Below are 25,485 nucleotides of genomic sequence, written 5' to 3'. Positions count from 1 at the left end.
TGTTTTTGATGTCACTGCAGACCAAGTCAGGATAGCAGAGACGTATTTGTATCTGGGGGCGAATTAAACTAAAGGAAACAAAAGTGTCAGAAGGTGTGCTGTTGTGTGCGCACACCTGAAAGATTGCATGTAAAACTTCTCAGTTTTCATGGATATGGCTCAGTTCCAGAGATTAATATGTCTGGCTTGTAAATATATCCAGATTTAAAAATATGTAATAAGTGAGCAAAAACTCTGGGAAAATATGGAAACAAAATTGGAGTTTCTTTCTGAATTGGAACCTGAGTAGGGGATCAAAATTTTTAACTATTTCTTTTAGAAACTGTACGTTTCAACAGCCATTCACTTCATGTATTCACTGCTTCTTGCTGGTGTGTTAATGTGCAGGGTATCAGCAGATCTATAATGTAAGAACTCTGTACATTTTAATTAGCTAGAATCTAGAAGGATTAATCAAACAGGATTTTTCTTAACTTTTGTTTTGCATTGACTAAGCAAAGATGCTTTTATGAGGCTCTTTTGGTTTGACCTAGTGTAAATGGCAACCTGTTTACGCAATGGCAAAGTCTAACTTAAGGTTTGGTTGGTTTTGTGTTGGTTTTAGTGGCTATGTTGTGTTGTTTTTTGTGTTAATGGGATTAAGAAATCACTAATTAGTAGCCCATGAAAGCCATGGAAGAGGATCACAGCACCCGACTGTCAGAAGCAATAGCAGTCTGGGAAGTAGTGAGCAGTTGAGCTAATTAATGCCTCTGTTAGGCTGTTGATCCCCTGGTCAGCTCTCATTATGTGCATTCAATAAAAAGTAGATGCTACTGAAGCTGTATTTATTTCTTAAGAAAATGTTTCCTGTGTGTAGAAAATAGTGAGTCTGAAGAACAAGTTTTATCAAAATAGCTGCATATTGCCTTTTGAAATCATATTTTACATTTTGGGGTGTAGCCTCGGGGCAAGACTGCGTTCAGCAACCAGAATGGAAGATTAGAGAGTTGTGTCTAGTATTATCTTGCCATCATAAGGAAGTGGTTTTAGTCTCACGGTTGAAGGAATGTTGTGTTGGGGATAAATATTTTATGTATCCTTTAACAGTGAAGCACTAGTTCCATTTCTTGGTTTTGTGTGTATGTATGTACATTTGAATTTGTGACTCATTAGTGGTGGGGAGGAATTTGATAGAATTATTTATCTGCTCTCAATACATTTATCTCCTGTCATAGATTGTTGAGAAGTATTGGATGTTCACTTAAATCTTCCCTGCTGAAATGTAGTATATGGAACTGTACTGACATTCAGTTGTTAAGATGTTACAAATACTCTTCCCATGGTAAGGTATAGTTGGGAATATGAGTCAGATTGTTTGTCTGATAGGAGTGCTACCATGACATTAGATTGACAATAGGCAGAACTAATGCTAACAGACTCTTATTACTTGTTTTGTAAGTATTGTTTTTTGTTACTACCTTATTATTTTGGAATTCTACAGGAAGTGGCACACCTGCTTGAAATGTGTTAATATTGATCATATAGCTTCTAGTATAATTGTGATTGAAGTCAACACTATTACAGATTTTTTTAACATCAAAAAAATAGAGACATTTTTCAACTTTAGGAATAGCAGGAAGAGAAGAATTACCTAGTAATACTTCTCCTCTCACTGGATTCGGGTATCATCACTACAGTGGTAAAATCTTAACTATTTTGCTTATATTTTTTCAGCTTTTTTTCCACTTTGAACAGTCTTAAGGAGTAAACCTTATAAGCAGAGAATGTTAGTTTCCAAAGTTAGTTTTTCGGAAACAAGCTTCCACACCATTACACTTAATGGAAAATACTGTAAAGGTGATGATGGTTCCACTCTTTCTCTTCTTCCTTGCTTTCTAGGAACTGAGAACAGTTTGTCATGGGAGTAGACTTCAAAGTTAAGTCAGTGAATTTGATAAAATCACTCAAAAAAATCACTAAGTACTTGTTGGAACAATCAAGTCAGAGGCTCCATATGGCAAATGGTTTTGGTGCAATCATTTCAGGAGGTGTCAGAATTGAGAGAGAACTGGATTTGGGAACAGTTAACATGGCTAATCTAGTATAAAGGAGTTTTCAGTGCCAGCAAAATTCAGGGTAGAAAGCTGAAGTTTTGTAGCATTTTTTGAACAGGTGCATAAATAGCCAGTTATTGGTTGATTGTCAGTTTTGAGTCCTTCATAAGTTCTAGCTTGCTCTGTATTGCTTTTTTTTTACCTTTCTGCGGTTTTTTTGGTAGTTGAATACAGATGTTCATGTATGTGTCTTGGAGCAGTTTTCTTCACTTGCATTGCCTTTTCCTTTCGCCAAAGGCTTTTTGTACAAAGGAAATAAATCCTACTGAGTTATTTTCATATATCCTGAACATAGACATGTATTGCTCTTAATACATTTAAGTAGCAGAGTTTGCTAGATAATAAGGTATGTTTCTTAAAGATAATAAGTAACTACTACTGTGGTGTAGTTCTGTTCCAGCTACAGAGAACATTATTGGGTCATTAAATCCCAAACTCAAAGAAGATTCGTTGTCTGAAGCCAGTGAAGTGCCTATTTCTTCCTTCCAAAATCTTTGTCTTGCTTCACATTCCTTCTCTGAGATATGTGAAAGGATTAATGTGTTCTTCCAGATCACAAACTGCTGTATTCTGCATGCAGGATGCCTGGTTACTTACTTTGAAATAGATTTATCTCTGCATAGCATACAAATATTAGTCTGTTGTGATTTTTTTTTTTCCCCTTAGCACATTCATCCATCTCATAAATAGCCAATAGTTTTGACAGTTTTCAGCAACTCGTTTTAGACAAACCTTTAATCCTCAACTACTGCCTGTAGTATATATACCTCCGTCATTACAAGTTCAGACATGCTAGAGAAGGGGTAATGTTTTTCTCTGAGAAAATATTCATCCTTAAACAAAAAATATGAAGTCACTTAGAGTGTTATTAAAATAACGAGGCTTATATATAATTAGGGAAAAAAGGTATTTTTTTTTCCTGTGTGTATTTAAACAGCTTGTTGTAATTTGGGAAGGTTCAGAGAGGAAAACATTGCTTGTAAAATGTATTTTCTGTTCCATTAGAATAGAAAATGCCATTTAAAAAACAAAGCGTAATGACAAGCAACTCGTTGCTCCTCCCATCCTCATTTCTAAGTATTTTTGTTTGATTCCTTCTGTTCTTAGAGACACTAACTGGCACATCACTATTGTAATGCTATGGTTTCCTTAGGAAATACCACTCTACCATCTGCATCTACACACTTGTGTCTGATCTCTTTTCCTTGCTTGAGTGTGCTATGAGAACATAAAGCTGTAGTGGTTTCCACCTTTTTTGAATTAAAATACTATGTAAATGCAAAAAACATTCTTGTGCATTATTATATGTACACCATTACACTTAAAGGAAAATACCGTAAAGGTGCTGATGGTTCCACATTATCTATATGGTTCCATCATATCAAACTTTGAATCTCGTAAACAGCCTTGTGTGGAGTGATAGTGGTTTGCAGCTTACAGTTTAGGATCCATCTGCAAGGAAAGACCAAAGATGGGCTTTTTTCTAATGACAGTAGCAGAAAGGACTTTTGGAGCTTTGTGTCACTGATATTTCCCAAACTGTATTTTCTCTGTGCATGTGTTATTTGCTCAGGCTTAGATCTTACAAGCAAGCTAAGGTCTTGGTGATTTTCTTAATCTGAACATGACTGTGTACTTGCATCCAGGAGCTGTTGTCTGTCTTCAAGTGTATCCTATGGATTCTTTCAGAAATGTTTTCTCTTATAGCACAGTAACAAAGAGAGACAAAAAGTTCTTGAAGGTACATGTGCCATGCCAGTGGAGGCATAGTTATAACCAATGAATCTTTTATAATTAAACCAGCAACTGTATGACTCAGAGTTTGTGCTGGGCAGGTGGAATGCTTTGTTGTGGGTAATTAAATTTCAATACTTCTGCTCTTAGATCTTGACCATTTTCCAAGGAGTTTCCCAGCACATGCATTACCTGTGATAAGAACAACCTTGGCTTTGTTTGGCTTATGCATTCCTTTTTACATGGGTAATAACCAAGATTATTAGAACTAAATATCTGTTCTCTCTGAGGATAGATGTTGTGTTAAGCATCTGCCTCCGCCTTACAAGAACAAGATTCAACTATTGCTTATTTCACTTAAATTCCTTATTGAAGAAATGAAGTTGGGCAGTTGGATAGACTTTCTGAATGTTCCAAGTATTTTTGAGAATTAAAAGTGAATCTTTGAGCTCCTTGCCAACAAAAGTGGTGTTTAATATTATTGCTACAGATAATTTTAATCAGTGAACCAACAGTGAGGAAGAGAGTAATTCTGGAAATTTATTTTTAAAATATTTTTTAAATTTATAATAGAGTGATATTATTTTATATGTACTTGTTGGACTTAGCCAGATGGATGGCAGGGGGATTGGACTAGATAATCTTTTGAGGTCCCTTCCAATCTCTAGCATACTGTGATACTGTGATGCCATTTAACAGCTAATACATAATTCTGCAAAAATACAAAGGTGACTTTGCTCCTAATATGTTTAGCTGTTCTGTCAGATTCCAGGTATCTTTAATCTATCAGGTCCTATGATAACACAATAGCATAGTGTTACACTGTTACATAGTGTTACAGTGGTAGTATTTTAATTTCCAAATCTGTTTTTTATGTTTGGTTCTGTTTTTTCCCCTGCAGGACTTGCTCCCAGTAGAAGCTGACCCAGTGCGTTTCAGAGTTTGTGAAGGATTCCAAATCCATTCACTTAGGAATGGCTCATTTATATCTGTTGGCATCAAACTTTTCTGAAATGTAAATTCTGAGAATTAAACCAGATAGATTTTTTTAAAGTGTTTAAGAATTAAGAGTCAATTACTTAAAATATAATCAGTTATGAATATAAGCCAGCTTGTGCCCAGGCAGCCAAGAAGGCTGATAGCATCCTGGCCTGTATCAGTACCAGTGTGGCAGCAGGGCCAAGGCAGAGATCATCCCCCTGTGCTGGGTGCTGGTGAGGCTGCACCTGGAATCCTGTGTTCAGTTCTGGGCCCCTCACTTCAAGAGAGACATTGAGGTGCTGGAGCGGGGCCAGAGAAGGGCAACTGAGCTGGTGAAGGGACTGGAGAATAAGTCTTATGAGGAACTGGGGTTTAGTCTGAAGGAAAAAAGGCTCAGGGGGAACGTTACTGCTCTGTACAACTACTTGTGAGGTTGTAGCAATGGGGGTGTCAGTCTTTTCTTCCAAGTAACAAGGGATAGGAGTAGAGGAAATGACCTCAAGTTGTGCCAGGGGAGGCTTAGATTGTACACTAGGAAAAAATTCTTCACTGAAAGGGTTGTCAAGCGTTGGAACAGGCTGCCCAGGGAAGTGGTGGAGTCACCAATCCCTGGAGGTATTTAAAAGATGTGTAGATGTGGCAGTTAGGGACATGGTCTAGTTGTGGACTTGGCAGTGCTGGGTTAGCAGTTGGACTTGGTGATCTTCAGGGTCTTTCCCAACCTAAACAATTCTGTGATCACATTAGTAGGAAGTAGACACATTGCAGTAGAGGAGGGAGGAGCATGAACAATTATGACTTCCAATGTTAAATGTTATATTAGTGAGAAAACAGGACTAAGTGTCATCAGTTTCTGCAAGAAAGCAAAAGCAAAGATACAGAAGGACTTTGACAGGAAAGCCATCATGTCTGAGCTTTTCACCTGTTAAGGCCAGCTGTCCCATGTGGGGTTTTGCTTTTGGTTTAAGTCCATGTCTGCTACAAGTCTAAAACTGCAGCAGAAACTGCAAACTCTCAGACATGAACAGAGGCCCGTTTTTATCTGATACACAGGAAAAAGTGTCATGTATTGGAAAGTTGAATTAACTGTTTCTCTTGTGTTTATATTGAGTTTTGAAGTGGTGTTCTAGGAACCCCGTGCCATACTGCTGCTGCCAAATTGACTAATAGATCTATTGACACCATCTGTCTAGGGAATCCACAGCCGTTCTTCCAGTCTGGTTTAGTTTTCAAGAGAACAGCATTCTTTGTAGGAGGAATTATTCTTGTGTTTCTTTCTTCTTTCCCTTCTGCTCTCTTCTCCCAAGGATCCTCAGTGGTGATTCATACTGGAATTTCCCACAACTTTCCCCTCCCCGACTTTCTTTTGCATATCCAATAAATTTCTCTGTTGATTCTCCAGCATTATATGATATGTTGGCATGCTTTATCACAGTATAGAAGCTGTAGGGCAATCTGGACAGGAATAAAACGTGAGTAGCTCATTTTGCAGCTAATTCTCTTAAATTGTCTTGTTCTTTTGGAAACTATTTGATGTATATAGATAGTGTTTTTAGAATTGAACTGCTGGTGTATTAACCAGATTTAATAGTGTGTCTTCTGAAATCCTTTTCTTTGGTGGTAGAAATACCTGTTTCTGCAAAGGGGACTTGTGTTTAATACTTAGAATAGCCATTTCTTTAAAACTTACTCTAGTTGAGTAGTATGAGTGTGTTTGGGAGGATAAAAGCATACATAGGTTGATACGCGGTGCTACCAGTAGTAACTAGCACTGCTCAGTCTTGCCATTTGTGGTTGCCAGAAGCAGCCTGATGCTCTAAGCAAATGCCTATTTCTGCAATTATATTGCTAATGGTGATGATTTAGAGGGACAGTTATATGCATTTATATTAAAATGTAGACTTCTGTAAAGAAGAAGTTCTGAAGCTTGGCAGGATTTTCACCAAGTCAGTCTCCAGAACAATAGTGATTGCTTGTGCTTGCTGAAAGTTCTGGGAAGTCAAAGTGAAATCTGTAGTTTGTTAGTGAGGACCTAGTCAAAATAGAACAGCTTTATCATTGTTGATCCAAGGAGTTAAGGGTTAAAAGAGAGCCGAGGTAAGGCTAGGTAAAGATCCAGGTTGGGCCAATTGTGAGCAATGGCAGTGAGCTGATGATGCCATTGCAAGTGCTAGAGATTCTAGGAAGGGGAGCTAACATCTGAGATAATGACTGAAGGTTTAATTGTGCATAGTGAGCAAGCTTCTTCTGTTTGGCTGGTGCGTATTTCTTACTTGTGTAATATTTAACTTGGGTTAATATTAAACAATCTGAGCCTTTAAATTATAAAGGCAATACTAATGTTGTAGATGCTTTCTTGAGTGAACTGAACCACCTGACCCATGTAATTTAATGGTATTTAGAAATCGAAGTTCAATGCTTACAAGTTCATTGTTTACAAGTTCTGCAAGACTACATGGGGTTAACAAAAAAGATGCAAGTGTAACAAGACTTCAGTAGTGCTGCATTCAGCTCCATTCAACAAGTGTGTTCTAGCCATATGAATGTTATTTGCAGTAAATTGTTTGAAAATGTCTGTGTCCATTGAGTTTCAGTGATGCTGTAATATCCCAAAAGTCTTGTCCTCCTGTCAAAAAGAATTGGTTGACCTATTTCTGTAGGAGTTTATGGGATTTCTTCTTGCTAGATTTGAAGGACAGGGGAAAGGAACTACTCTGCTAAATTTACTCATTTATGGCACTAAAATTAGCTGTTGATCATGGTGGTGGGAGCAATATGAAGACATCATAAATGTCTATAGTTTAATCTTTCATCTTTTCCACTGTTCGGACAAGCAGACATTTTATCTCTGACATCTGTTATGAAAAATGTATGGATCACACTTCTCAGGTATTGCATTTGGTTCTGCAGAGCTGGGCAGGTTCTGGAACAGTTGCGTTAAGACCGTTTTGGGGAGGAAGAGAAAAATTGGCATTTTTGAAAACAAAAAGATTTGGTATGATGAATAAAAATCTCTTTATCAGGTAATGTACAAATCTGTAGCATGAAGGAGCTGATGCTCTGTGGGGAAAACAACTGATGGTTGTTTATAGGGTGTTGGTTTTAATACTGGTGTCCAATGCAGTTGTTTAGAAGTAGTTTCAAGAACATTACAACTTCTTAAAAATGGCTTTGTGGTATTAGGTTATCACCTTTGCTGAGACTTGATCACAAGCAAAAATGATCCAGCAGTGGGTGCATCAAGGATACTAAAAAGCCTACAGCGTCAAACCTGTACTGAGAAAGGAAAGGAATATTTGACAATTTAATAAAAGTGTAATAATAAATATCTTCAACATCACACTGTATTTCTTTGGATGCAGTATAACTTTGCACTTCATGTTTAAAATATAACTTAATCAGACTTTTGTCAGTATTATATAGATTTTTATAAAGTATGCATAGTAATTTCTCAAGTTCAGCCATGTTTTCTGTCTGACTTCTGATCTTCATTTATTTCTCCTTCATGAAATGGTGTCTTGAACATCTCTTCATATGCAGGACAGAAAAATCTGTCATGTGTATGCAGCAGCTCATTGACCTTAAAAACAGAAGAGTGTACAAATATCATGCTAGGGTGCTTTAAAGGATTCCATGTTGTGGATATGTATCTGTTCCTTTTTAGCTGTGTGAAGAAATCTTTCTTCTTGAGAATAGTACCTTGTTTTGTAAAATTGCAGTGCCATCCTATCATACTTGGGTTGAAAGCTCAAAACCATATTTACTTGGAGGAAGTGGGCAAGCCAGCTTTACTGTTTTAACTAAGTTATGCTTTATTTAAATGTCATTTACCTTTAATGATTTATAGACTTCTTACGTTGTGTGGATTAATATTTGAATCAAAGTAGTTCTGGTGCACATGTACAGTCATATTGTCTGCGGAATTTCTGAAGTTTTTCTTACAAATCAATTCAGGAAGGATACAAATTTACTTCAAATGTTTATTGATTCCTATTTTCAGTTGCTGGAATTTGCCTTTTCCTTCTTCTCCTCATCCTTCCCTTGATGAAATAATCCTTAGGAGTAGGTTCCTTTTTCCACAACTGAAAGTTCATTTCCTCTGTGTTATTGTCTCTAGCAGAGTATCATCTTAGCTACATTGGAAGCAATGTGCTGTTAGCAATGCAGTATTTACCGCTACAGTTTTGTGTACTGCTGCAAGTTTTTTTCCACTGGGAGTTATTAATAGAGTTGTGTCTCAGTGGAAAACCAGCAGTGAGTGATAGGTATTCGTAAGGAAAGGAGTCTTCTTGAGAGGGGGGTAAAGATAGTACATTAGTGAAGGAGAGCAGGAAAATGGTTGCATAGAGAGGGGACTACAATGAGTAATACTAATAAACATGCCAGGCTTTAGGCACTTGTATTCATAAATGTTTTGTTGAGATGGCCTCTTTAGTGTTATTTATCTTTTTACTTTCTATCCCCTGCTAATTCATTCTTGTCATAATGAGAGCTTTTAACATAAAAGTAACCATTTTTAGTAATTCATTCTGGGCTTTATGACAGCATTAACAGGAAAATGAGAATTTTTTGCTCCTGATGTATCCCAAGAATGGCTTTTTTAAAGGTCACGGGTGGTCTCTACTATAGCTTGTTTCTACATGTTTATAGGATTATTCCTTTTGAAATTAATCATTGAGGATATTTACTTAAACTAGAACGGAAGATTTTGGCAGAATCTCATGTTCTGCTTCAGAACAATGCTTAAGTTTGTGTTTTGTTTTAGAGTTGGATTAATGGGGATAAGAGAGAGACTATAGTCTATGTTGGCCCACCAAACTCCTGCGGTGTCTCATGGAAGGTAACAGTCTAGTTAAGGAGTATCACTGAATGAAGCTGAAGAGCTGCAATCCCGTATTTGCTTTTTGTTACATGTGGAGTTTCAAATAATTGTAAGCTGATATTTTAGCAAGGTAAAGGAAAGATATTGTTGTTTTGGTATGGTGTCTTGCTATTTTTGGAAAGCCTGTTAATTATGCAATATATCTTTGCACAGGGAATAAAGCCATGTAATAAAGCAGTTGTGGAATTGTAATGTTGACTTGCAGGAAAAGTTTTTTGCATAGATTACAACTGTGGTTTTTTTTTCTGATAATTAAATACCAATATTAAAATAAAAAATTTCCTTTTGAGCAGTTAAGCTTTGTGAATCCATGTTGTCATCTCAGCTGTTTCTGCTAGGGCTTGTGATTTCTGGGTATGCTGAAAAGTACTTCTCTATCCTTTTAGTGTCATAGCATTGACTAAATAGCGCTAAAACCAACAAGGAACCACATTTGATGGGAAGGGAAGAAGAGAACAAAGTTCTGATCATTTTGTTTAGATTCGGCACCTAATGTGATGTTTTCAGTTTCTGTTTTAGTTCTTCATTATTTATAGTAGTCATTAGATAGTGCTATGCAGATGTTAGTAGGTTGGGCTGCTAGCCATTTCAGTGAATGGGTGGATAAATATCTGCCTCTCTTCTGGAGATGAAATAAGCACACTGGTTAAAGTTAGGATCCGAAAAGGACTTACATAGCTGAAGGAGAATAGTATCCAAAACTGCCACTCTGAAACCCTCATCATCTGTTTCCCAATCACAGGGAAGCCTGAATGCTTCCAGACACATTCCCTCTTCACAACTTTCTGTGCCTTTCTTCGTGTCTTCTACTCTTCTTGTGGTCTATAGGGCATTCAGTCCACTAACATGTTGTGTAACTGCCTGCCTCAGACCTGCCAGGTTGGGTTGCATGAACGAGTCACAATTGCTTTCTTCTAAAATTGGTATTTTTAACTGCTTTATTAATTGGTTCATTAATAGTGCTTGGAGTGGAGACTTCTCTATTTGCTGGACTTCTGTAATTGCTGATACAAACGGGACTCCTCATCACCCACCTCAGCTTGTTTTTTGGAAGAAATATTCTTGTGTGGTTTTGAAAGAAGGGGCATAAACACCCTGAAGACACCTGAAGCTTGTGGATTGCTCATTCCAGGTTGAAAGGAGGTGATGACTCACTTCTCATTACTGAAGTGGCAAGACATGAAGAAATGGGAGGTTTGACTTTGGCCTGGCTAGGCAGTAGCACATCAAGAAGGCAAATTCTCTGTCATTTTCTGCTTGGAATGTTAAAAAATAATATTATTTTACACTGAGTCATTTTGTCTTTCTCTGCACTCTGTAGGGGTTATATGTGCCTAATAGAAAAGACCATTTTCCCTTCAAAGGCCAAGCACTTGGTGTTTACATGTGGAGGTTTCACTTAGGGGTATATCCAGAGAGGACCTTGAGTGCCTTCTCACCACGTCACTTAAGCTGAAAGAACATATGGTTGAGTGGCACATAATCTTTGCTGAGAGCTTTGAGTTCTCCTTGAAGCCCAGTTCGTTTTTTTTCCTGATGATGAAACATGGGATTTGGGCTGAAATGTTTTAGAGGAAAAGAGACCTTTTTCTTCCTTTCTGTCAAGTTTCTTCTTCATTTATTTTTCATTAGATTACAGTTTTCAGAGTTGATGAATGAGCTCAATTGCTCTTTGGATGGTAGCATTTCTCAATAGTAATAGTGTGTTCTGAAAGCTCTAAGCAGTTGATGCAAATAAAGACTTCCTAGTCTTTTCCCAGTAGTTCCTTCCTAGTAGGCCTGTGAGCTGTTTACCGCTGTTCTTACAAAGAATCAAAGTGTTGAATCTGTCCTATGCAGCTTGACTACATACAAATAAGTTCCATTTATGAAGTCTTGTAGCTATTCCAGAGTTGTGTTCCTAATGCAGATATGCCAGCTTGTAAATACTTGCAGCAATCACAAAATGATAGAACAAATTAAGAGCAGGATTCCTGTGTGACACATGGAGGACTGACAGTTTGCAGTACCATCTCTCTAAAAGACCCATTTTAATAGACTTTTTTTAGAGCTGCTTAGCTTTTGGTTTTAATCAAAACACTGAGGGAGAATTTCCTGTTTATCTAAAGTAAGAATTTAAAATAAGGACAGATGAGTTATTATTAAGAATTCATTTAGCCTGATATAAGTGCCATAATGCCTACTAATTAGTCATATAATGGTCTATTAGAGAATAAAAAGATTGAGATTAGGGCTCTACCTCTAGAGAAAGGACAACTGATACCCGTTAATCAATTTAGACCCCTAACCATGCATTTCAGTCTCAGCCTTTGCAGAGGTTACTGGTGAGCAGCTGTGAGCCTCAAGGCCTAGTGGTTCCCTCTAATTAGTCCCACTGAAGGCTTTCAGCCTCTTCAGGAAGCCTTAATTTAGGTTGGGGGGTTTTGTTTCAAATAGCTGTTTACATAAAGTGGAGAAGGCCATATATTGGTTGCCTTTTAGCGTTTAGAAGCTATGCTGTGCGTACAGTCATGGTACAAAAGAGAAGTTCAGCTTTGAAAACCCCATTGCAAAAAAGCTTGCTTAAATCTTTGGATAGTCCTTTGCGAGGATGAAAATGAACACAACCTCTAGTCCCTTGTATCCACCTCTCAAGTCATGTTTGATAGTCTACCTGTGCTGTAATGGAGATGGATGCAGCTACTTGGAGAGTGTAAGTTTCTGGTGAGATTAATGTTATGTGTTGGCAGTAAAGGTCCCGGCCTACTTTCGTCTCTCAGGATGGATTGAGCAAGTTCTGCATGGAGTAGCTGTGGGATTGAGGAGAGCAGAAGGCAGGGTGTGTATGTGCGTGTGTGGAGGTGGTAATTAAAAGTAGACCACTTGGTAATAAATTACAGGCAAACATGCAAACTTAGCTTAGTGAAAAGGTAGATTCCATATACAATAGAAGTATTATCATAATCCTGAGGAGTAGATGATGAGATACTTGTATTTCAGATTAAATTTATTTCTTTATATGTATATAAGTAGATTTATTTTCTCAGCCTTTGTACATCCTTGTAAAATGCAGTTTAATTTCTTGCAAGAGTAAGTCTAGTAACATAATCATACCTTAGAGTCTTACCAACTGGAGAAAAATAGCTTTACTTTGCTGAAGGAACATACTTGAATTCCTTGAAACTACCTGCCCGTTTTTTATGCTGTTGGTTTTTATGCTGTTGTTTTTCCACTTACATCTCTGTACAGGACTATCTTAACTTGTAGAGCAAGCCTCGTGTGGGAAAGTAGTCTCTTTTATTAGATCTTCTGATAAAGTTTCAAAAAGATAATATTTTCAGACACACAGACACCTTATTAAGGCTTATTAATTCCTGGCATAACCTATATTTCTTTGCTCCCTGTCACATGGTGATTGCTGCTAGAAGTGATAATAATAGTGGTGATTTCTTTCCCTTTGCTTCAAAATGCTATTCTCTCATAATTTTGAGGCTTTGTCATCATTTGCATTTATATGTGTAAACCACTCAAATCTCTGTTTGCCTGTTGTGGTGTTATGCACAGGCTTTTTACAGGCCTGTAGTGATAAAGTGAAGGGGATTGTCTTCAGGCTGAGAGAGAATAGATTGAGATTAGACATTAGGCAGAAGCTTTTCTCTGTGAAGGTGGTGAGGCGCTGGCACAGGTTACCCAGAGAAGCTGTGGCTGCCCTATCCCTGGCAGTGCTCAAGGCCAGGTTGGACAGAGCTTGGAGCAACCTGGTCTAATGGAAGGTGTCCCTGCCCGTGGCAGGGGGTTGGAACTGGATGAGCTTTAACCTCCCAACCCAAACCATTCTGTGACTCTGACAATCTTCTCAAATCATAAAACTCTGTTCCTCTCTTTTTTCACTTACTGTTTTTTATATTTCTTGCATAGCTCTACGGAACTCTGGAGATCTGTTTCTCTTCCCTTGTTTGTTTCTTGTACTGATCGCTACTTCTTTTGACTCTGCCTCATGGTTATGTAGCACTTTGTCATTCTCTTGCCTCCCCTCTCATTCGTTTTTCCATTTTTTGACATCTGAATACTGATCTCTGCTTTTCTGTCAGCACTCTAATCCCTTCACCAGAACCCCTTATAATAGAAATTCAAAAGCTAGTTGTTAAACTAGCTATTAAATATAGTTATAAATTAAAATAACTAAAAAACCAAAATTGAAAACACACTCCTGACTTTTTTATTTTGATCAAATAATTATATTTTCCTATTTTTTCCTAATAATTTTAACAATGTTGTTCACTCCCTTAAATCTCATCCTCAACAAGTATAGGCTACAGCCCTTCTTGAACCTTCTTTTCATGCCATTATAAGCTTCAGTAGGCAGAGTTGAAAGCACTTTTGTTTATCTCTCAAGCTCTAGCATTTAGCATGCTATGTAAGTTATAAACATCGTCTTCATTAATGTTCTGGGTATGTCAGAATTTGCTTTTAAGGTTCAAAATTGACTGAGGTGGGCTGCATTCCTCCAGGGATTTGTTACTAATCCTTTAAAAGGCCATTTGAAATATTTTGTTTTTAAGAAGTATAAATAACCTCAGACAATTATGTTTAAAATGGTGGTTCAGTACTTTTTCTTGAAGAAGTTAATAACTCACCCAAGATTATAAAGATATTTAAATAACTTCCTTGAGTGTGCCTATTGTATAGGACATCTCAAAAGCTTTCTTTTAAATGGTTAAATACATTTCAGGCTGCTGAACGCGTAGGCTATTAGCCACAGGTTTTCTGAAGAATTCACTATGAGTATTCAGGAAAATAGTCTGTTAACATTTCTTTTTGCCATTTCTTTTATCAGTAGCAACTTTATAAAGTAAGCTTTTTCTTTTCTTCTGTTAATTTTATAGTGTTGAATATGATTTTCATGGTTAAAGACTGCAGTTGGTGTCTACGGAGTACATTGAAACTTAGATTAGTTCTGAAACTCTTTCCTTTTTATTCACAGGCTGTGTTGTAGTGTAAAATAAGATAAACACTAAAAGCCACATTGTGAACTGTGTTTTTTTAATATATAAGTAGCTGTGTATATACTTCAGCATCTTTTATCAAAAAGAATATTGAGAAAATTTAGAGGGTAATTCTAAAGCAATCTTGATTTAGAGATTGTAAAGAGAAAATGAAAGCCCTTTGTACTTTCCTTAGTTCCATTTATACCCACATGTTTTGTTTGGCAGGGTGTCAAACTGCTAGCTGGGTGAGTGCCTCTTGTAGCAGGTACCATGGTCTGCCTTTCCCTCCACTCTTCCTATGGGTAACATTCAGCTTGTTGGCTGAAACATCTCCCAATGCTCAGCTATGAGATCATGGAGAAATTTTACTAGGCTGCTTGTTTGTGCTTCTCTGCTGTGTTAAAGGGTGATGTTTTCTACCATAGTGACTTTAACATAGCTCTTAGTGAACCAGTTCTTCTTCAGTACTGGTCTTACTTCAGTATTTGGATAACTGAGAGATTTTGCAATGTGCATTGGTAGAGGAGTATATGGAGGTGAGCAATTCCCTGGGCGTCTTTGTTTCTTGGCATCTTCCAGAGAGCTTCCCTTGTAACATGATTCAGAGCTCAAAGTGTGAGAACTCTGAATGCAAAAGTGTAGGTGATCAGGATGGTTTAAGTTTTATGTAAGAGTGAATGCACAAGCCTGATTAATGGAATTTCTCCAGCTCGTGTTTTAGGAAACTGTGGTAGCCACTGAAGTCTTCGCTCTGGTTGTATTCAAATTGTTGTACCTTGTTCAGAACTAAAAAAGCAGTTAGTAAGGTATAGGAATGTCAGAGATGGTGGTTGAAACTTTTCGCTGTATTTTTATCTGTCATGCTCTGGGATGGAAAACAGGACCACAGATGATAATGGCAGCATTAATTCTTCATCCCCCAGAGAAGAAAACTCAGCAAGTTATAGTCTTTTGAGCCCGTACTACTGTGGATTTAAGGCAGTCCTGGGATGTGGCTCTCTATGTGCAATGTCATTCATCTGCAGTTGGATTCAGTGTTCTTGTTGTGGAGTTTTGCTTTGTGCAAAGGAGTAAGTGGAGTTTGGAGGCAAAGAAACCTTTGAAGAAACGAAACTCAAACCCAGTGGACTTTCTAGCCTGTAGAGGGACAAGAAATTCAAACACAGTCAAAGGGAAGATATGGCACAGTTGCTCAGAAAAAGATGATTTTGATGGCATGGATAGGTGGAAGTTTACTTTAGGTGAAAGTTTGTTTGCTTTTTGACATATCTTTATATTGGTGAAAAATAGCAATAGAAATATATCTTCACTTATCAGGCAGTGACTGTCACACTGATTGTTATAGCAAGTAATTCAAGGCTTTTCGGTATACAAATGGGCCAAAATATACTTTGAGGAGTATTTGATTAAACTGCATATTTCACAAGTTCTCTGCAAATACTGTATTGGTTCTAGCTTATTGCTGCAAACAGGATCATCTCATGGAGTCACTGGGATGTCGGTGTCCGGCAGAACACACTGATTTGACTTGCAGTGCTCTTATAAGTTCAACAGGTGCTTCATTTCTAAACCAGCGGGATCATAGTTCCTTTTTCTCCTCCTCTCATGAGGAGATAGTTATTGCTTTCCCCTGTGCGCATGGTATCTTTTGTGCTTTTCATACCAATTTACTTAGCTTAATACCTGAATAAAAGTATGTGTTGGAAAGAGGGTAGAGATAGATGACTTTGAAATAAGTGATTATTTGATTTTATTTCTTTAAACTATTATAAAATATTTTAATTGATACTGGTCTGTACATTTGACGTAATTGTACACAACTTGCTGAAAACAATTGTGGGGCTTATTTGTTTTATTTTGATTTGGATTTGAATTTCCATTCTTCATTATGCAACTGAAACATGACAGTATTGTGTTAATCCAGTAACAACTTGTAATTGAAAATGCCTTGAATTTTTGTAATTGTCCAAACTTAATGTTGTACAAAAAGTCAAATTTGTTTAAATGGAGTGAAAGAAAGATGCTTTAATCCCAATTTTTAACACATTAAAATAACAATCAAAATAAGGAAGCTGAACTATTTAATGGTGATTCTTTTTATTCCATTGTTAATCTTCACTAAATTATGAACACTGAGTCATTCAAACTTTCTCTCTAGCTGAAATAACCCTCCTATAAATACCTAATGTTCAGATTCATGAGGGCATTTTTGATATTTCATTCAGCTTTGCATCTGAAATAACATTTTAGTAATCTTAAAAAGTAGGATTTTGGATAGTTGTTTTGAAACTTCACATTTCTATTTAAAATATATTTTGGAAACAATAGTAAATGACAGTAGCAGTTGTATGAGATGTACCCAAATTGGCAGAGACATAAATTTGGGAATACTATTGACTCTGGTGTTGCAATACTGGGATTCTGTTGGTACAAAGTTGAGGAATGTTGCCTGATTGAGAATTGCTGTTCCTCTGGGTTCCCGATAGCCCTGCTGAAATGAGGATCCCTTTTCCCTTTTCCAAGCATCTCTCAGACATTTGAATGTGAACTTGGATTAATATCGGATTCAATTTCATGGTGCATCTTGAACTGGAAATGAATTAGAAGTCAGTATTCCTATGCATGGTAGGGGTTGGCTTTGAAAAGTCTGGAAGAATGTGGGGGCAAGTCATCTGAAATAATAGGAAGGGAATGTGTTAAATTGTTTCCATGACTAAATGAGTTTTAAAAAGTAACAACTGAAAATATATATGTACTTTTTTTATGAATAAGTATGATTCTCCATGTCGTGGTTTAAGCCCAGCCGTAACTCAGAACCACGCAGCTGCTCTCTCACTCCCCGCTCCCTTCCTCCCGCCCTCCCCCCCCCCGCTCCTGGAGGGATGGGGAGGAGAATCGAAAGAATGTAACTCCCACGGGTTGAGATAAGAACATTCCAGTAACTAAGGTATAACACAAATCACTACTGCTGGCACCAATAATAATAATGATAAGGGAAATAACAAGGGAAGAGAATACAACCGCTCACTACCCGCCGACCGATACCCAGCCCAACCTGAGCAGTGATCTAACCTTGCCAGGTAACTGCCTCCAGTTTATATGGTGGGCATGATGTGCTGTGGTATGGAATACCTCTTTGGTTAGTTTGGGACAGGTGTCCTGTCTCTGCTTCCTCCCGGCTTCCTCTCCTTCTGCTTCTTCCCTGGCAGAGCATGAGACTCAGAAAGTCCTTGGTCAGAGTAAACATTACTGAGCAGCAATTAAAAACATCGGTGTTATCAGCGCTGTTCCCAGGCTGAAAGTCAAAACCACAGCACTGCACCAACTACTAAGGAGAAAAATGGCTGCTACTACTGAACCCAGGACACTCCAGAAGCATATTTTGTGTTTTGTTTGTGCACATAGATGAAACTGTAAAGTAAAAATAGCCTAATGTGCTGTGATCATGCCACAAGTAGGTGAAATCTTTCACACAGATAACAGGCAAACCTCAAGTACAATTTTTCTGTATCGGTATGCCTGACATCTGAATTATCAGCACAGAATATATATTAATATATATAACATAGATAAAAGATGCCAGCATATTAATCTCATAATATTTTATATAATATATCTATATAATTTTGAGTCCTAGGCATTTTCACTAAATTGGCAGTTCATTTGGTTCCTTCAGTGCAGCTAAGAGTCCTCCTTTGGTTTTGGTGCCCTGTCACTGTTTTTCTCCAAGTTCTGTTTTCCTGTTCCAAATGGCAATGGTTCACAGCCAAAAAGATAATCTTCCTGTTTGCTATAAAACATGGCTGAGAACAAGGATTGAAGATAGAGAGGAGGCTATCCTGACTGTCTCTTTTTTGTTTCCTAATAGTCTCTCCCTCGCTGCTGAATAGAAAAGCAAGCCCTGGAAATGATGATTCTCATATGACTCACACCAGCCTCTGTCCCCAGACTTTCCTATTTACTGTGTCATTTTTTTCTTCTCAGGTGTGGCAGTGAAGCTGCTAACAACAGATCAGAGATTTCATGCCTTCATTTGTAGGGAACATGACGAGTTAAGGAAGAAAAGGGCAGCAGTGATTGCTCCAAGCTTCCAGATCTTCCTGCCATGTCCCAACTCCTCTGCTTAACTAGGAAAGATATTTCCAATATCTTTCAGCTCTATTATCCACTGAATTATCCTATCACTTTAACATAGTTCAAGTATATGTTTCCCAAGTGGTTTTCCAAGTCACTCTTTACTTCAGCTCTGCCTAATATTTACAGCCTTGCAATAATCCTTTGCCACCTTTTTCCTCAGCCATCCTTTTTGCTGTCTTGACTCCCGTTCCAGGGTCTATGCAGCTCTCACAACATCATGGTCCTTTCTGTGTTCCCATGTACCTGCCTGACCCCACTGCTTCACTCTCCCTGCAGCTTAGTGTCTTTCTCCAAGCAGTTTGTTATTGCCAGGTTGTTATATGGAAACCTCCAAAGAAAAGCTTGCCATCAGATGCGTCTCAGCCATTCTCGGTGTTGTTGTTGTGCACTACTTCTCAATATCATCCCAGTGTAAAAAATACCTCCCAGCATTACTCCAGCCATTTCAAAGACAAAATGAGTAATGAAGTAGGCTTTATTACCACTGTGTTTAGTTTTGAATAGTGTGGTTGCTTACTGGATCATAGTTGATTTTGCATTATTAATGAAAATACTCCTGTAATTTCATTAAAATTTTCTTTGAGGAAAATACTGTTCTCGACTTGCCAGTTTGGTGTGGGATATTGCAATTTTTATTGAGTGAGGTTTAGTTTCCAAAGTCAGTGCTATCTTACATTATTCCAGTATCCGCTGAAGTCAGATGAGATAAATACCTTACCAGAAAGCAGAATTGAGGGAAAGAAAAACTAGAACTGACCAGTTTCTTACTACTGCCTGAGGTTTGCTGTAACAGTCAGCCTCCTACATAGCTCAATATAAATATTATTATTTGAAATTCATATTCTAGCTAATTGAATGAATAACCAGATCAGGACTTATTTATGCTAACTGTTGGACAAGCCAGTAGCATGTGTTCATGTAACAAAGACGGACGGCAAAGCCGTGTCTCTTGAAAATAAACGTCCTGTTGAAGAGCAGTTTGGAAGAGCTGTATTTAATTTTGGCTTAAGAAACTAAAGCATGACTGACTGTTGCTGCTTTCAGTTTGTTAGAAGTGATTATTTCAGAGAGCTGGTCTCTCTTAGCATCTCCTGGGAAATGTGTCTTTAGGTATTAAAACAGAGACTCAGTGTTAATATCTGGCAGTATACCTGCCAATGTTTCTTTTCATTCCCACCAGGCAGAGTATGTAACTAACTATAAGGTACTGTACATCTTTCCAGAGGGCTTTTTGCTTAAAAATTTATGGCTTTTTCTGACCTAACCGTGTGTGTACAGAATTATTGCAGAATAAGGAACAGAAACCATTTAAACCAATGTAATGTAGAAATGATTTTTATTTTTCTCTCTTCTTTATTTAGCTTATTGCTGTAATACTTCAGCTAACTCCTGTTCAGTTGACCAGGACATGAGTGTTGTGTAAAATGAACATCTATAGCTTCCAATGTTTGGATTCCATCTTCTATCAGTGTATGGGTCACTCAAGATCAGTCTGGATTTGAGGCATTTTTTAGTACAGCTCCCATTTAATCTCTTTAAAGGGACACAGACAGATGTGGCTTAAAACACCAGGCCTTTGTTGTTATTCTAGGGTTTTTTCCAGCCCTAAGTGTACAGTAAATTACTCGTTTCTGACATCTCCTGGTAGCGTGGTAGCCATGACAGAAATATAATTGAACTTCGTGGTGTCTTAGCAACAAGAGATAACTGTAAGGTTGCCTTTCTAAGTGAGAAAAATGTTTTCTGGGTGCCTACAACTTAAGTTGAAATGCTGTGGCCCACAAAATTTGGATTTTATAATCAGACTTTGTATTTAAAGTACAGTTTGCTTCACCCAAAAATGTCCCTTAGCAACAGAACTAAGGAAAAAGAACACTTAATAATTTCGTCTGTCATTAGGAACGGGAACTCCAATAGCAATTAAAAGAGGGCAACAAAAGGATTCATGACATAACAGGGTAAACTGAAGAAAGGAACACCTTTTTAGGGATCATAGCAGTAGTAGGAATGTTAAATGCTTTTCTTTTTAGTTACATCTTGCCCACCTGTGTTTAGAAAAAGAAATTGAGATATTACTTTTCAGTGGGAACACACAGAAGAATTGCAAGTTTTAGTGATCCAAAGTGAGAGCCTTGCTTGTCATGTTTTACCGTATCTATTGGAAAGAACTGGACCTATTCCCAGATCAGTGTTTGGAACCATTAAATGCACTTTAAAATGCATTGCAATAAACCTGGTGGTCCTGGGTGAGCATTAGTCAGCTGATGAAACAGTATTGTTACGTTCCAACTGTTCATTTGTTCTCCTTAGTGTGCAAACACTGGCTTATGTGCAGGACTGTAGCACCTCCATTGCCTGATGTTTTTGTTCATAAAGGTGGTGTTTTTATCAAGTAGCTATGGAAATGTTCACAGTTACAACTGTGAGAAGTGCAGGTTTAACTAAAAAGCATAACTTCACTTTAGACCAGGGTCTATGTTCAGTGCTCAGTTACGAGAGATGAACAGATGTAAATAAAACTGTTCAAAGACCTCCTTTCTGAGACCATAGAATGACCCATGCTATTCTCAAATCAGTGTTTCAGGAATATCAGTTAAATGCAGTTTTGGCCTTTGTGCTTCATGCCAAAGTAGAATTAAGAATGAAATTTCTGTTGTGATTTTTGGGAAATCCAAATACGCATGGCAGTAGTGGCTTCATTAATTACTTCATGTCTTTGGTTATGGAGGGAAGACTACACCACCTCTGCTTTTTAATACACTCTATTTGTGCTAGCTGCAAAGCTCAGTAACTCAGGTATTTTATTTGGGCTGAACAAGGGTAGTATACCAAGAGTAAGAATATGAACAAATTTAAGAAGTTGAGAGAAAGGAGGTGAATGGAACAAGGTCTCTGTGGATCTTCCTTCTTCTGTTGTTTTGCTTTGGAAATGATTTATAATCCTATGGGTAAACCCCATAGGTTAGGTTAGCTGTATGTCTTGCAGCAGAAAAGCGACTTTCAGAAAAATACTTTGATTTTTCCTTTAGTTATTTTTTCCCCTGCAACATGACGTGACATTGCTTTGCAGTGTGTGCTTGACGTACATTCAAAGCCTGCTAGCCTCGTAGGTGTGTATGGTTTGGATCTTTCATGCTCAGGAAGGAGGAACTCAGGAATTTGGGGCAAGGAAAAGGTGAGTGGATCTTGTGAGGGGAAAACCAGATGAGGTTAGTTTGTTGACTTCTAACAGCAACAAGAACGCACAATGCGAGAGGATGGTAAAAAAGGAAAAGGTTGCCATCTGCATGTCAAGGGGATAAAATCCCAAGAAGTGTGTGGAGAGATCAGAATTAAAGGGCAGCTCAAGCCTCTCAGGTATTCACTAACCTGAGTATTAGAGAAAGTTTTCTAACCACTAAAGCAAAAGAGTTATGGAACATCTTTCCAGTCAACGTGAACAAAACCATGAAAAGAAGATTTCCCCACTTTCTGAAAAGTGTCTGAAAGAGGTTAAGATACGCATATTGGGGAATTGGAAGCACTCTGATGTTCTGATGAAGTATAGTTGTTCGCAGGAATCACCTAACACTGATTTTAAAGCTGTGGTTTTGTTTTTTAGTGTTTTACTGATAACTTTGACAGCTGAGTAGCAGGCCTAGTTGCTCTTGCTTTACAATGTAAAGCATTTCAATCAAACAGTGGAGATTCTGTGCTCTGAAAATTAGTGTTAATTGCTATACTTGTGAAATGGAAAAGAAATGGGGCCAAGAGCAGACTGGCTTTTTGGCACTTGGCTGATGACAGTCTGTCATGCAGCATTTTGTAAGGTAAAGGTAAAGTTACTGTTTAGATATATAGATATTGGGAGACCAGGTTTTCTCTACCCATCTGAGCTGAAGTTTAGATCACCTCCAGTTATGATCTTGATTTTTTTAACTTCTTAGGTTCAAATTTGAGGTGCTTTATTTCAGTAGCACGTAACTTCTCTGTTTTCCCCTGGAAGGAGAACAGCACAGTGTTTGTACCCCTGACATCAGCAGCTTTCCCATTTAAACACATTCCCTGCAATTTTTCAATACATTATGTTTGTATATGCTACCAACAAGGAGTTTTAAGGTGGGAATAAAGGCAAATCTTGCCTCTATGAGTTCAGCATTCATCTGATGGCAGCTTACTTTGGAGCTTCACATCTGTTTATTTCAGTGTTTGAATCTTGTAAAAATAGTTGTGGCACAGTCCAAGAAACTGGAAACATGATTTCATATAATTGTTCTTTTAAGCAGCAGCATGAAATAATTATTGTAGCATGCTTTAGCTGGTGGCTTCCTTTGTATGAAAAGATTTGACTTATAATAAAAGCAGGGAAAACAAGTTACAATAACCCAGTGCTGGCATCTTTGGGGGGAAAGAAAAAGCAGATCTGTTGTATTTTTGATGGCAGATCCAGCATGTGATAGGTGTGCTGCTTTTTGACAGCAAAATTACAGGATTGGTGCCCACTACAAGATTTATGTTGATAATTGAAGCTGCTCCTTCTCAATAAAACGTAAATGCAGCTTAAATAACTGGGCTAAAAGGAAAGAAAGATTTTGAGGGGAAAAAAAGAGAATGTGTAGATACATAGAGAGATTATAAACTGATTGTCAAGGCCATTATACCCCTCAGGCAGTTGTCACTAACTCTGTGGTTAATGCTATGTGCCAGTTAACAGCTATTACAGCTATTGTCCCTTTCTGCTTTAAGTAGTTTTATGCAATTTTCTACAGAAATGTTACTTTATAAAATGCTGGGATTAAAAAACTATATATATATTTTAATGGCCATTTCTGCCATCTTAACTTCTCTGATGTTACCCAGCAAAGAAATTTCAAACATATATGAGCATTCCTGGTGTTTCCGGGGTTTTTTTACCTCCTTAAGAGTTTTGAATCTCAGTTTTCAAGCAGCTTTAGAGGTCAGTCTTTAAACTTTCATCCTGTACAGTACTTGAAGTTTAGTGTACAGTCACTTAAATGTCAGTTTGGGAAGTGTGGATACGATAGATCTGAAAATGGTATTTAATTTCTTTGTGGTCGGGGCCAAACTGAGAGAAACAATAGGAGGCTTGTGTTATATAGCGTGCTGGTTGGCTAACCTTATCTGTGACAATAGAAATGGGATTCATACTAGCATAAATGCAAACTTTGTTTTTAAATAAATAAATTTTTAACTATCTTTAAACATTTTACATTGAACTTACATTCTTATGAGGTATATAAGAAGTGAGTAGAGGTATAAAGAAAGTAAGATTTTTATCCCTGTCTAGGCACTTCTGTCTTGGAAAGAGAGATGTAAAATTGGTCCTCCCAGTTGTGTGAGGGCAGCAGTATTGGCTGAGGTGCTTTTCACAAGAGCTGTCTAGAAGTTCATTGTGAGTAGAACGCAGATGCACTTTACAGTGACAGAGGTGTGCGCTTAAGGCAAATGGAAGTACGTTAAAGGCTTTTTTAGCTACTCTACAGGACCGGTGCTGGTTGGCACATTTTTCTTCTCTGTAGTTCTAGCTCTCCTCTCACTGTATTTGGCCTGTACCCTTCCTTTAGGTGACACAGAGCTGGGCTGCACAGCAGAGTTTAGCCAGCAGAAGGATTTAGGAGTTTTCTGGCTTCTGTTTGAGCCGCCCATGCTTTTCTGTACTGCTCATAATAGTTTTCATGTCTCAGGCAGTTGTTACAGGTAAAAGTGAATGTAAAATATTATTACTTGTTTGCTTTAGGTACTACAAAATCTTGCATTTTTGTGACTATTTGAGCAGAAATTGGCTAATTAGGTAGATGAGGGAAGATGTATTCTTATTTAGGAATATAGTCCTAGGTACAATACTACATATATTATCTTTTCTCAAAGGACTGAAGGGTGGGATTATTGCTGTTTGAGTTATTTTGTATTTAATGGTCAGTAATGTTCTTATGAAACTATTTTCTTTTACTGCATACGGCATGCAAATATTTCGAGAAGTCATACTACCAGAGATTTGGGAGCGTGTGGTTAGTGCTAGCTGCTTAGTGTACAGTTTATTTGCATTGATTGTCTTGAGGTGAAGGAAATGTGAAATAAATCTTACATGTCAATTTGACATTTTATATTTATATATATAAATATATAATATGTGCAATTATAGTGTAAATATATATGAAAACAGAGCTCTCTGGTATTCCTCTCCTTTTTCCATACTAAATTATGGTCTATTAACCTGCAGGGAATAGATCTTTTATTTCTTTCTGGTGCTTCATGGCTTTTTAAACCTCATGTTATTAATAAAGAGTCTTGGCATATAAAATTCTAATAATCAGGAGTTAGTGACCCAAGAGATTAATTTTATCCATGGCAAAGTTGGGTATCAAGGAAAAAAAAATAACAGTAATTTGAAATTGAGTCAACAATTTAAAACACTGAAAATTTTATTAGCTGCTTGGTCCTAATTTGGAGTTCTTGGACACCCAGTTGTTTGCTGTATTCTGCTGTGGTATATACCTATCCAGACTATTACAGTTTTTCTTCATGCCAGTTATCAGCCTGCAGAAACTGAATTCTTTCCTACAAGAGTTATCTTGTTTGGTTGTAACTTCTCTGTTATCCCTCATAGTGTTGTCTCACATTGTATCAGAGTTCTAGATTTTATAATGTAAAAAGTTGCTCTAATTTTGCCTGTGTGTGAAACAGTCAC

General features: G+C 37.5%; 1 protein-coding gene across 1 annotated transcript in view; it reads left to right on the top strand.

Annotated features, from left to right (window-relative positions):
* Positions 1-25,485, top strand: part of ROBO1 (roundabout guidance receptor 1) — a gene marked incomplete at both ends in the record, with an annotated part of 515,624 nt that overhangs the window by 227,841 nt on the left and 262,298 nt on the right. The window lies entirely within an intron of this gene.

The sequence above is a fragment of the Psittacula echo genome (assembly GCF_963264785.1).
Source record: "Psittacula echo genome assembly, chromosome: 3".
Taxonomy (NCBI): domain Eukaryota; kingdom Metazoa; phylum Chordata; class Aves; order Psittaciformes; family Psittacidae; genus Psittacula; species Psittacula echo.
This window is presented reverse-complemented; position numbering and strand designations above follow the sequence as displayed.